Genomic DNA, 13,616 nt, shown 5'->3' on the forward strand with positions numbered 1-13,616 from the left:
CTGCTCAAGGCGTCACTATTCCGCGCCGCGACGCGCCGGGCATGCGCTGCGGTGTCGCCTTTTCTGGTCGTACGCCGCCGACGCGAGTCTACCTCAGACTTCCCCGGGAGCACTCTCTTCGCGCCTTGAAGTCCCCAAGCTCTGCTAAGTCAAACTCTTAGTCCTCACTTTATTGCCTTACTTCACACTGAAGTAACCCATGTTTTATTTTAAGCTTGTCACGTGTCTCTGTGAATTCTAAAGACTTAAGGTAAGTCCCGTGAGAATGCTGTAGATGGCCGGTTTCTGCTGTTAAGAACGCGGTGACATGTAAGACAACAAAAATCAAAACGAAACCAAGAGCCGTTAGACCCCCATAATTCCACCACTCCGAATAATACACACAGCAGCGTTATATTTTTCTTCTGGGTCCTTCCAATCTTCATCCATATGCATCAAAGCACGGGTGTTTTTACATAGACCTAAACAACGTACACATACGATTTTAAATTTGACCTTTTTATTATATGGCTAAGTATTTTTTCATGTTATAATTATCGATTTCATGGCATTATAATACATCAAAGCCATATCACATAAATTACCTAACTCCCCTACCTCTGTCACCTTGAGGATATAGGTTGTTTCCAACGTTTGTGTTTTTTTTTTAAGATTTTATTTATTCATCTGAAACACAGAGATAGAGAGAGAGGAGAGAGTCTGAGCAGGGAGAGAGGCAGAGGGAGAAGGAGAAGCAGGCCCTGCGCTGAGCCAGGAGCCCGATGTGGGGCTGGAGCCCACGACCCTGGGATCATGACCTGAGCCGAAGGCAGACACTTAACCATCTGAGCCACCCAGGCGCCTGTTTCCAACGTTTTATCATTAATATTCAGTGAGCATCTCCATACCATCAAAAATCACCTTGTTTGCTTTCGGTTTGCTTTCTATCTCTCGTATCCCACCCCAGAATATGAACTCCTCAAGCAAGAGCAAAAATTTTCTCTCTTAGTCACAGCGAATTTGTGAACCTAGAAAAATTCATGACACATAGTAGCCTCTCGATAAATATTTTTTAATGTGTGGATGAATAGATTTAATAGAGATTTTAGTTTAAAATGTATTACTTTAGGACATTTTTAATTGCAACATTTATGTCAAAATGTATGAATGACTTGAACACTTTGCAAAAGAGGATAACGTGGTTAATAAGCACATGAAAAAGAGCTGGAAATCACTGGTTATTAAGGAAATGCAAATCAAAGCCACAATGTGATACCACTGCACACTGCTAGAATGACTAAAATTAAAAATTAACCTACCATATGTTGGTAAGAATGTGGAATGTTAAAAAATTATTCAGCGACATGGTAGAGATGTTAAGGCACACAGGATAGGTATAGGGGCCACTACAATGGGATTTTTCAGGGAGGGTGAGACACGGCATGAATGAGAGGGAATTTATAGCCCAGGCGCAGGGTGGTGGTGGTGAGGAGTGGTCAGTGGATGGAAAATTACTAAGAGGAAGCATAAAGGTGTAGGGGAATTCTGGTTAAGCTAACCTAACAGGATTCTTGCTAATGAAGGGTAAGACATCAGACATCACCTGGGGGATGGTGCAAAGATGAAGAACCTGTCAGATATTGAGGGTGACCAGATACCAAGTGTGTGGGGGGGTGGTTCTTGCTAAAATTGGATTTTAGGAACTGCACAGATAGGCTTAGTAGAAGGTTCAAGAACCTGACTAAAGTTTGGTCAAGTAAGGAACCTTTGTCAGGAGCAACTGGAACTCCCATAAGCTTATGCAGAGAATGTAAAATGGCACAGTGGTTTTGTATGTTTGGCAGTTTCTCACGAAGTTAAACCTACACCTACTCTGTGACCCAGCAAATCTACTCCTAGTTACTATCCAAGAGAAGTGAAACATACATCCACAGAAAGACTTGTACACAAATGTTTATAGCAAACTTCGTCAAAATAGCCCGACTAGAAACCCAAATGTCCATCAACAGGAGAATGGATAAACACATTATGGTATGTTTATTAATTGAATTACTACTCAGCAATAAAAAGGAATAAACTACTCATGATGAAGTAGGTGAATCTTAGAGACGTTGTATTGAAGGAAAGATGTCAGACATAAGATGCAATACTGTAGGATCCATGTATATGCAAGTCAAAAATAGGAAAAGGGAAATCTCTAGTGAGAACAATCATCTGGGGGCAATGCATCTGGATGAGGGAAGGTTGAGCAGGACACAAGGGAACTTCCTGGGTGATAGAAATATCTTTTTTTTTTTTTTAAGATTTTATTTATTCTGGGACGCCTGGGTGGCTCAGTTGGTTAAGCGTCTGACTTCGGTTCGGGTCATGATCCCGGGGTCCTGGGATCGAGCCCCGCATTGGGCTCCCTGCTCGGTGGGGAGCCTGCTTCTCCCTCCCCCTCTGCCTGCCGCTCCGCCTACTTGTGCTTTCTCTCTCTCTGTCAAATGAATAAATAAAATTTATTCATTTGACAGAGCACAAGCAGGGGGAGCGGCAGAGGGAGAGGGAGAAGCAGGCTCCCCACCGAGCAGGGAGCCCAATGCGGGGCTCGATCCCAGGACCCCGGGATCATGACCCGAACCGAAGTCAGACGCTTAACCAACTGAGCCACCCAGGTGCCCCTAAATTTTATTTTTAAGTAATCTCTACACCCAACATGGGGCTGGAACTCAAAACCCTGATATCAGGAGTCATATGCTCCATCGACTGAGCCAGTCAGGCATTCCAAAATGTTCTATATCTTGATTGGGGTCTTGGTTACGTAGATATATAAATTTGTTAAAACTCGTGAAACTGGGGGCACTTGGGTGACTCAGTTGATTCCAGCCTGTCGTTGGGCTCCCCACTGAGTGGGGAGTCTACTTCTCCCTCTCCCTCTCCCCCTTCTGCCCCGCTTGTGCTCTCTCGGTCTCTCAAGTAAGTAAAATCTTTAAACAAACTAGTGGAACCGTATATTTAAAAAGCCATTTTAATGTATATAAATTATACTTCCCAATAATATTGATTTAAAAAGCAAAAAAAGGAATGAAGTAGTGATAAATATAGCAACAGAAATGAGAGCTTTGCCGTCTTATAGACATTATGTTGAGCAAAAGAATCAGAAACAGAGTGCATAACATGTTTCCGCTTATGTAAGTTCAGAATAGGTATGTAGGGGCACCTGGGTGGCTCAGTCGTCAAGTGTCTGCTTTCACCTCAGGTCACGATCCCAGGGTCTTGGGTTCGAGCCCCACATCGGGCTCCCTGCTCTGCGGGAAGTCTGCTTCTCCCTCTCCCACTCCCCCTGCTTGTGTTTCCTCTCTCACTTGTCTCTGTCAAATAAATAAATAAAAATCTTTAAAAAAGAAAAATAGGTATGTATATCTAATCTCTAGTGATAGAAATCAGAACAGTGGTTGCTGGGGAATGGGCTGGGGTGAGTAGGACTGGTTGAAAGGACAAAAGAGAACTTTCAGGGGTGATGAAAATATTCTGTATCTTTTTTATTTTTTTTAAATGTTCTGTATCTTAATTGGAGTGTTGGTTACAAAGCAGTGCAATGAAAAAAACATAAGTTTTTAAAAATACAAGTAATAACAACTTGTACCGTAAAAAGTGTTTGTGAGGGGTTTAGAATGTTTTCTCAGCTCTTAATCACTCATTGAAATAGGCATGCACAGAAGTATGCCCTATGCTACAGAAGTAAGAATGCCAAATGCCATATTGTCTTCCCAAGTAACTAGTTTAATTTCCAGCATCCTTAGCACCAATGAGTTGGGAAACTACATTATTTATGAGGAGCCAGCACCATGGTCTAACTCTGTGTGGGACAGCAACGCTGGGGGAGACTGCTAATTGGTTTTCTGAGGAATGTTTCTTCTGTATTGTAACAATGCTTAAAAAACCAACAACTAGATTTTGAGGCAGCTCTCCCTCCCAGTCTTTTTTTTTTTTTTTTTAAGATTTTATTTATTTATTTGACAGAGAGAGAGAGATAGAGCAGGAACACAAGCAGGGGGAGTGGGAGAGGGAGAAGCAGGCTTCCCGCTGAGCAGGGAGCCTGATGCGGGGCTCAATCCCAGGACCCTGGGATCATGACCTGAGTCGAAGGCAGACGCTTAACGGCTGAGCCACCCAGGCGTCCCACTCCCAGTCTTTTTTATCTCAGATATCTATGCAGCAAACTCTCATGAAAGGCAAAAAAGAAAAAAGAAAAAGAAAAGCAAAAGCAACACCAACAGACTCAGTTTTAAATTCTTTGGGGGCAGAGAATTTTGCTTAGAGCAAAATTGAAGTCTAGGTGTCCACTGTCCTCTTTTGATTGCTGTTTTTTTTCTTAAGATTTTATTTTTTTGACAGCACAAGCAGGTAGAGCGGCAGGCAGAGGGAGAGGGAGAAGTAGGGTCCTTGCTGAGCAGAGAGCCCCACACAGGGCTCCATCCTAGGACCCTAGGATCCTGAGCTGAGCTGAAGGCAGATGCTTAACCAACTGAGCCACCCAGGTGCCCCTGATTGCTGTTTTATTACAAAGTCAACTGCTCTATCACTGAGAGGGTGATACCTGCATTATTTCCACTTAGACACAACTCCTCAAGTTAAATGTGGTCTCTAGGGGAATTGAGGGTAGGACTTTTGCTTGCATTGGATTTGTAGAGTGTTTACTGAAATTTCTTTTTAGTTCACCACCTATACCTATTGGAAGGCTAGTGGGCATTTCCTTAGTCCAGGTGAGTGCTCTCAGGGAAGTCTAGGCTGAAGCTCCAGCTGGGACAATGAAACCAGCCAACCTGTTTTAGAGCAGCTCTGGGCAATAGGAACTCTTTGCCAATGCTATTACTTCCCTGTCAGTTAGCATTTATATTCCAGAAGGAGGGCATCCAGCCAGAAGCCACTGAGAATCCCACTCTTCTGCAGACCAGAGACTTGACAGGAAGGGCAAATTCTCCTGAAGCTGCAGACTAGAGTCTCCTACCTTGAGTCTGATTCAGCTAGACTGATGCGTTAACATTTTTTAAGGCATCCAACACAATTTACTTGAATTACCTTATTTAATTCTCATAACATTACTACTGTCTCCATTTTACAAATAAGGAAATTGAGGTTCAGAGAAGTTAACTTTTCCAAGGTATCATATGTCCTAATAAGTGGCAAATCTAGGATTTGAATTCAGGGCAACCCAATTTCAGAAAGCAGTGGGCAAGAAAACCAGAAACTAAGGGCAGAGTGAGGGGCCAGCATTCCTGGGACCCCATCCTGGGGTACTTTTTAACTGACCCTTTGGGCCTAGGTGAGCTTGGAACTGCATCTTCTGTGGAATTGCCCAATCACGATTTTTTCAGCTTCATCACTCAGCTGGGAATCCTGTGGGGAGAGACCTTACCTGTTTTATTCACATTTGGTTCCCCAGCATCTTGCCCAGAGCAGGGACACAGTAAACAGTTGTGGAATTAGGTAGTGAAAGAATCAGTGAATGAACTGGTGATCAACAAATAACCATCTCTCGGGCGCCTGGGTGGCTCAGATGGTTAAGCGTCTGCCTTCGGCTCGGGTCATGATCCCAGGGTCCTGGGATCGAGTCCCGCGTCGGGCTCCCTGCTCCTTGGGAGCCTGCTTCTCCCTCTGCCATTCTCTCTCTCTCTCTCTCTCTCTCTCTGTCTCTCATGAATAAATAAATAAAATTAAAAAAAAAAAACAAATAACCATCTCTCATGGACACACCTGCCTCTGTGGTGTCATTTCTTCTGAGCAGATGGGTACAGGGACTTGCACCGCTTGTGCCTCTGGTGGGGGTGGGCCTGATAGGATGGTGGCTCTGCTGTGGGAACCACTTTTCCCTAATGATGCCTCTATGTACAGGAAGCAATGGGAGGGGAATAGGAAGAGGGATGCTGTAAGGATTCAGAAAATAACAGGAATAATGGCCCGAGCCAGACTAAGTTTGTATTTGTCCCACAAAGGTGTAATACTAATTTAAAATAATAACAAAAAAAATTGTATGAAAAAGTGATTGGGGATACTTTTAAAAGAAAATATGTAAAATGTATTCCATGTTTTCATTCATTAACACATTAGCAAAGCAGATTTCTCTGTAAAACACATCCTGCTGACAGGAATTCAGTGATGATTGAGTAAAACTACTTCCTGCCATTACTGTACTTAAGTACGAGGGACACAGACACCAAACAAGCAGTCTTAAACCTAGGCATATTTGTGTATGAAGCAGATACAGCCTAGTGGTTAAGAACGTGACCCTGGAGCCAGACTGCCCAGGCATGAGGCCTGGCTTGCTCCTTCCTGGCTATATGTTGTAGGGCAAATTTCTTAACCTGTCTGTGCCTGTTCCTCATCTGTAAAATAGGAATCATAACATATTTGTTATGAAGAGTTAATTAAGTTAATCCATATAGACCTTTAGAAGGTTACCTGACACAATGTTAGTAAAGCAAGTACAAGGCATGATGGGAGATTATGACAGGGAAGTAAGGCATGCCTTCATGAAGAAATGATTTTTACCACTGAAATGGGAAGGACCAGGAAGAGAAGAAGGGGAAGGATTGGGAGAGCAGTTCCAAGGAGAAGTGTAACCATGGCAGTGGATGCAACTGGTCACAGGTTGTTAGGGGGCAACTTGGGGAGGGGTGAGTTCTCCCTCCAGGCTCCTCTCCCCATGCGGGGTATCCCAGTCTCGTGTGCTCTGTTGGGGATAGAGGGACTTCCAAGAGATGAGGACTGAGCTCCCCAGGGTGGAGCAGAGGGAGTATCCTCTGAGCTTCTTCCACACTGCTCCCTGGCTGCCTGCAGCACTGGAGGGCTCTCATTTTTAGTTACCTTCTTTTCCCCCACACTCATCTTAGCCACAGTCCTGGAGGTGAAAACCCCTTCACCTCACCCTTAAGTCCTTGCATTATCTTTGAATTTTTGTTTCGACTTCAAAGTGGGGTGGGGGAGGAAATACGGTTTCAAGAAATTGGGGAGGGAAATGCACAGGACCACCAACTTCTGAGACATAGCCCAGCACAAGGGCAAATTTCATTGATAGTGGGGGAGCAGAGTACGAGGGAGAAAGTAAAGCAAGTGAGGCACCTGATCTAGAGAGCCTAGTTTGTACATACCATATTATGCAGTTGGGGCTTATCATTTCTTTAAGATTTTATTTATTTGTCAGAGAGTGAGAGTGAGAGCACACAAGCAGGAGGGGTGGCAGGCAGAGGGAGGAGCAGGTTCCCCGATGAGCAAGGAGCCTGATGTGGGACTCAATCCCAGGACCCTGGGATCATGACCTGAGCTGAAGGCAGATGCCCAACTGACTGAGCTACCCAGGCATCCTTTTTTTTTTTTCCAAAGATTTAATTTATTAGAGAGTGAGCACGAGTTGGGGGAGAAGCAGGGGGAGAGGAAGAAGCAGACTCCCCACCAAGCAGGTAGTCTGACAGAGGGCTCTCTCCTGGAACCCTGGGATCATGATTTCAGCCAAAGGCAGATGCTTAACGGACTGAGTCACCCAGGTGCCTCTGGGCTTATCTTAAGAAAAATGGAAAGTGTGTATGGGGGCAGGGGATGGTTTTTGTTTTGTTTTTGTTTTTTTAAAGGATTTTATTTATTTATTTGACAGAGATAGCGAGAGCAGGAACAAGCAGGGGGAGTGGGAGAAGGAGAAGCAGGCTTCCCACTGAGCAGGGAGCCCGATGTGGGGCTCGTCCTGGGATCATGACCTGAGCCGAAGGCAGACACTTAACGACTGAGCCACCCAGGCGCCCCGATGGTTTTAACCTGGAGGGTGAGATCATCAGACTCGAATGTTAGAAAGACCACACTGGCTCCAAATGAACTGGAGGAAAACCTGACTGGAGGCAGGAGCAACTGCTAGGAAGCTAATATAGTAGACGGATGACAATGGTGATCTAGACCAGGGTGAATTCAAAAACGTCAGACTGAACCATATGAAAGTGCCACTTCTGTAGGTCAACAACTGTCAGTCCCATTTGGTTCAACCCAATAGAAGGTGGTGGATTAAAAATAGCCACAGATACTTCAAGCTCCTCCCATGAGAAGATATTTCCCTACCATCTCTACACTGGCCTTGTCATTTTCTTTGACTAAAAGAATGTGACAGAGGGGCGCCTGGGTGGCTCAGTTGGTTAAGCGACTGCCTTCAGCTCAGGTCATGATCCTGGAGTCCCGGGATCGAGTCCCGCATCGGGCTCCCTGCTCAGCAGGGAGTCTGCTTCTCCCTCTGACCCTCTTTCCTCCCATGCTCTCTAGCTCTCATTCTCTCTCTCTCAAATAAACAAATAAAATCTTTAAAAAAAAAAAAAGAATGTGACATAAGTGCCCTGAGGAGGGGCTCTCCGGTGACTTAGTTAAGTGTCTGCCATCAGCTCAGGTCATCCTAGGGTCCTGGGATCGAGCCCCACATTGGGCTCTCTGCTCAGCAGAGAGCCTTGCTTCTCCCTCTCCCTCTGCCTGCCACCCCCCCGCTTGTGCTGTCAAATAATCTTAAAAAAAAGTGCACTGGGGAGTTCTGAGCCAAGGCTTCAAGTGAACTTAGAACTTCTGCTCTCCCTTCCTGAAACCCAGAGACCATCTACCATGTTATGAAGATGAAAGACCATGTGGAGGGGCCCAGCTCTCTCAACTGAGCCCAGACACCAGCCAGGGGAATACAGCTACATGAGTGAGCCTGGGAGAGACCAGCAGAGCCACCCAGACTAAGTTCTTTTGAGCCATTGTTTTGGGGGTTATGTGTTACACAGCAACGGATAATAGATACAAAAGGACTTGGCAATTATTGGTTGGGGGGCAGGAAATTCCTGATGAATCCAGATTTCTGGCTTAAGCAATAGACAATTGTGGTGCCATTTTGTGAGAGAAAAGTTAGAGGAAGGGTCAAGAGCAGAACATGAGTTTTTTGGAGTGATGGTATTTGGTGGTAGTACAAGATGATGGGTTCAATTTTGGATATGTTGAGTACAGGATTCCTTGAAGACATCCCAAGTGCAAGTGTCAAAGTGGGCAGCTTCTACAACCGTGTAGCTCAAAAACTGGGTCTTGGTATAGATTTTGGAGTTGCCAGCAGAAAGCAAGCCAGAGGAATGAACAAGATTGCCCACAGTAGAGAAAGAGGAAGAAATGCCTTAAAACAAGAGCTATGAGGAGCACTCACATTTAAGAGGTAAATAAAAAAGCCTACCAAGGAGACAAGAGAAGGGGCCAGAGTGAAGCAAGACCAGTGAGTGTGGTGTGTCACGTTAGTCACCAGAAGAGTGGTTAGAGGAAGGGACTGTTACAGTGCTAAATGCTGTTGAGGAGTCAAATATAATTCAGAAGTGTTTTTTAGGGGCTCCTGGATGGCTCAGTTGGTTGAGTGTCTGGTTTCAGCTCAGGTCGTGACCTCAGGGTCATGAGATCAAGCCCTGTGTTGGGCTTTGCACTCAATGGAGAGCCTGCTTCTCTTGCCCTCTTCCTCTTCCCCTCCCCCTACTCCTTGAGTATAGTTTCAGTTTTGCAAGTTCCAAAAGAATATGGAGATGGATAGTGGTGGTGGTGGCTTTACAACATTATGAATGTATTCAATACACTGTATACCTAAAAATGGTTAAGATGGTAAATTTTGTGTATATTTTACTGCTACTACTACCACACACACACACACACACACACACACACACACACAGAGAAATTGAGGGGAGGGGGAACCAGCTAGTGGGGTGGGAGAGATTGAATATATGAGCGGGAATAGATGGAGCAAGTCCTTAAACAGCCACAGGAGAGGGAATTTGGTGCACTGGTAGAGAAATTTAAACAATAGGGACTTCTTGCATTGTAATAGGAGGGAGAGGGAAGGATAGGTGTGCTTGGGGAAAGGTCTGGTGGCAGAAAGCTGAGGAAGTTTCCTTGTGTTGATTGTTTACTCCAAGTATGGAGATAATGGAGTTGGAAGGTGGAGGTGAGTGGAAGTCTTAAAATGGTCACTGGACAGAGTGGAAGAGTTAACCTGAAAGGACTAATGAGGGGCACCTGGGTGGCTTCGTTGGTTAAGCATATGACTCTTGGTGTCAGATCAGGTTTTGATCTCAAGGTTGTGAGTTCAAGCCCTGCGTTGGGCTCCACGCTGGGCTGGAGCCTACTTAAAAAAAGGACTAATGAACCAGGAGGCTAGAGATACTCAACTGTTTCTGAGGTTGTCCCCTCCATGGGTGTTAAAGACGAAATCAGATGAACAGAACAGTATTTGTCCCTCTAGCATAACCTTACTTTAGAAACTAAAACAGTGCCAAAACACTGGGACCTATTTTTGTTAAACCTGGATTCAATTGGCATTGGTTTATCAGGACATTTCTTGTGTAAATTTAGAGGCTCTTGGTGTCTGAGAGGAACACAGACCAGAGGAGAACACACCTACCACACTTGACCACACACCTGACCAGAGGTGACTCTTGTTCTTTCAAGTCTAAGCATGGGGATGTGTGCTCTCAGGGACAAGCTAACCTGAGACTACTTGGCTTTGCTCCAGTTGGAGAATTCCAAGGATGGTGGAAGCATGTGGATAAAGATAGAACAGTACAGTTCTATCTTTATGTGTACTGGTACTTCCAGGAGAGTTCCATTTAAATACCGCCCCCCACCCCACCTTCTTAAGGGAGCTGACAGTAGCCCTGGGCTATAGATCTGCATGAACAAAAGATCTGCCATCCTGCCTGAGAGAGATGGCTAAAGTGGAAAAGAGAATGATCTCACCTGAGCAGCTGATACCCAAACAGTCACCAATCTCAGACCACATCTAATATTTTCCTCCACCTACTCCTATCACCTGTCTTACAATTAGAACTACTATGGAGAAACCCCTTGCTCCGATGAATACTCACACCAGAATGGTTTCTAAGCCGAGGCAGAAGCATCTAGCAATGGGCTGGAGGATGAGAGGGCATAGGTATTGAGTGTGACAAATACCCTCCAAGCAGATCTCCACTTGGTCTGACTTCCAACAAAGTGTTTGAAGCTATTCTGGGAAAGCCCTGTCCCAGATTCAGGATTGGGAAAGCAAGGTACTGGAGTCTCCTAGCATAAGCCCCTCTGGTTCCCTTACCTTCATTGTGTCATTTTTGGAAGATGCTGCACTCTGATTCAATCAACAGAATAAAGAACAATAATTCTCAAACAGAAAAAGCCAAGTCAGGTAAAACTGCAGAGTTCCTAAGAATGTGACATCTGTGTCTAGGACCAAGAGAAACCTGAAGACCCCTGAAATCTACAAGATGTTGAAGAGGGGCCAAGTCCCTGCTTGCAGAGGTGACAGGCCTGAAATCATACATGCTATATGAGACTCACCCTGATGCATCTGTTCTTTCCAAACCTTCCCTTTGGGTTTCTCCCCAGAATTTTATACAGTGGGTCTTTTCGAGCCACAAATCCTTTTTGGAATAACAAGTAGGTATAAAAGCCCATCATTTTTGCTGATATCCCTCCAGTTCACTTCTTTTGTGCTTTCAGTACAACCAATGGCACCTTGGCACTTGCTTTGTGATGGGACTGATGCGATCATCCTCAGACTGTTTTCTCAGATGCCTGCCTTTTCCAGCTCCAATATATCCTACATAACTCTGCTAGACTACCCCCCCCACAAAAACGCCCACCAATTTCATCACTTCCTTTCTGTGATTTAACAATCTGTGACTGTTCACTAATAAATCCAAACATTGTTCAATCAGGTTTTCGTTTTGTACCTCATGAGACTTTTCTCTGTCCACATGGAGAAGCTGCTCTCCTCACTGCCCTTCTGGGATTTATCCTGGAGAAGTAAATTTAGTTCCACTGCCTGTGGCACTCTTCTTGTCACTTTTGTCTCAGAAGCAAACTCCACTCCTCCATGAAATCTCTAGCCTAAGAAATCCTTACCTTCTGAATACCAGTGGCACTGAATAAAAACTGCCTTCATGTTAAATAAACAAGATGAAACAAAGGGAGAAGACCTGCTTTCAAGGCCTCTTTGTATTTCTTTCCTAGGACTAGAAAAATAGAACATGAGGACTTTGTTTTTACTGGCATCTACCTTCTTTCTAATTAGGTAACCAGTATTCTCCAGGATTATACCAGCAGGAAAAAAGGAACGTGAGAAGCCCTGTGGCAACTGAGGAGGGCCCTTGGCCTATAGAGACATCACAACTGTTCATGCTGGAGCAGTGTCAACTCTGAAATGGAATAGTAGTATCAGGTGATAACTAACCTGTGGAATCATAAATGTCTCCGCTTAGGCATGATCACTAATACTGGCAACCCAAAACATACTGGTTTTTTATACTCATTAATGGTGTCCTGGTAACATGCACACTTCATAATTAGATTCAGTTAACATCAATAACAAATACATCAACAGTTGACTACTTATGCACACAGCCATTCAATGACACTCCAAAAAAACCCAATAAAATCCACTGTTTATGGATAATGAACATATCTAGAATCTTCCACTGGACCAAAAATCTCCTTTTCCAAGTGAGTTTCTCTGTTTTAGGACAGTTTATCATTCCATACATGGGAACTTACTAAAAAAGAGTAAAAAAAACTTGGGACTGAAGCTTATCAAGGGCTCAGTACATTTCAGTACACTGATGTCTCAAGACAACACACAGTCACAGAGGCTGTGGACCACTGAGCCCTGGGAGCCAAGCTCTGACAGGGATGAATATGGATTGTGAAGAAATATGGACTGCAGTGATACTGGGGTGACATTGCAGAGCCATCCATAACAGTGAGTCTTACCTTATTAAAAGACATTCCTTTGGGAGTCTCTCCCCAGGAGAATGCATTTAAACTCAAAATATGGCATACACTTCATAGACTCCATGAAACCCATCTAGTGAATTCTTAGAGGAGTCCAAGCCCCCAAATTCAGAACTGTTGATCTAGATTTCTGCCAGATACCTATTTACTTCTACTACTGAAAAGTCTGAAGCCTATCCCTTCCCATTTTCCTGCTTAGATTTAGGGCTATGCAGTAGACAGATTATAAATGTTGTGAGAAGTGAGGAATGTAGGTCAGCCTGCAGTCTTGTGAGGAGTCAGTACTCCTTTTTAGTTATTGCCTTTGTTTTAGTTATTTCAGGGTTGGTCCACAGCACTGCAGAAGATGGGAAACAAAAATTTCTTCTCTTTTTACAAGATTCCCAAGGTGGGTCAGAGTTGGCCAGAAGCAGAGAAGACTCTATAGTCAAATGCCTGCTGGGGAAATGCGGCAGGATTGGCAGTCTGTTGGTCTCTCTGCAGTATCTGTAATGTCAGATTTAGGAAACCACCTGGAGGCTGGCATTGGCCCCTTTCCTTCCCAGGAAACAGATCTGGCCCTAAAACATGGAAACATTTATAAGGATAGTCTGGGATTGGAATAGTTCTCATCACAGAAAATCCCTCTTCCAGGGCTGGGCCTAGACAAAGTAGCCATTCTGTACCAAGGTCAAAGAGCTGGAGAGGACTCCTTGTGACTGGGGTTTCAGTTTCATCTCATCCTTGCTCTGTAATTCCGTGGGTACCATCAGCCTTGGCCAGGTATGAGGAATTGTCCGTTACTAATATTTGCTCTGACTATTCTGCACAAAGATGCCCAGTAAGGAGGGAGCCAA

Source organism: Eumetopias jubatus, unplaced genomic scaffold, assembly GCF_037043125.1.
Source record: "Eumetopias jubatus isolate StellerSeaLion01/CBP00866 unplaced genomic scaffold, mEumJub1_p1.0 scaffold_10, whole genome shotgun sequence".
NCBI classification, from domain to species: domain Eukaryota; kingdom Metazoa; phylum Chordata; class Mammalia; order Carnivora; family Otariidae; genus Eumetopias; species Eumetopias jubatus.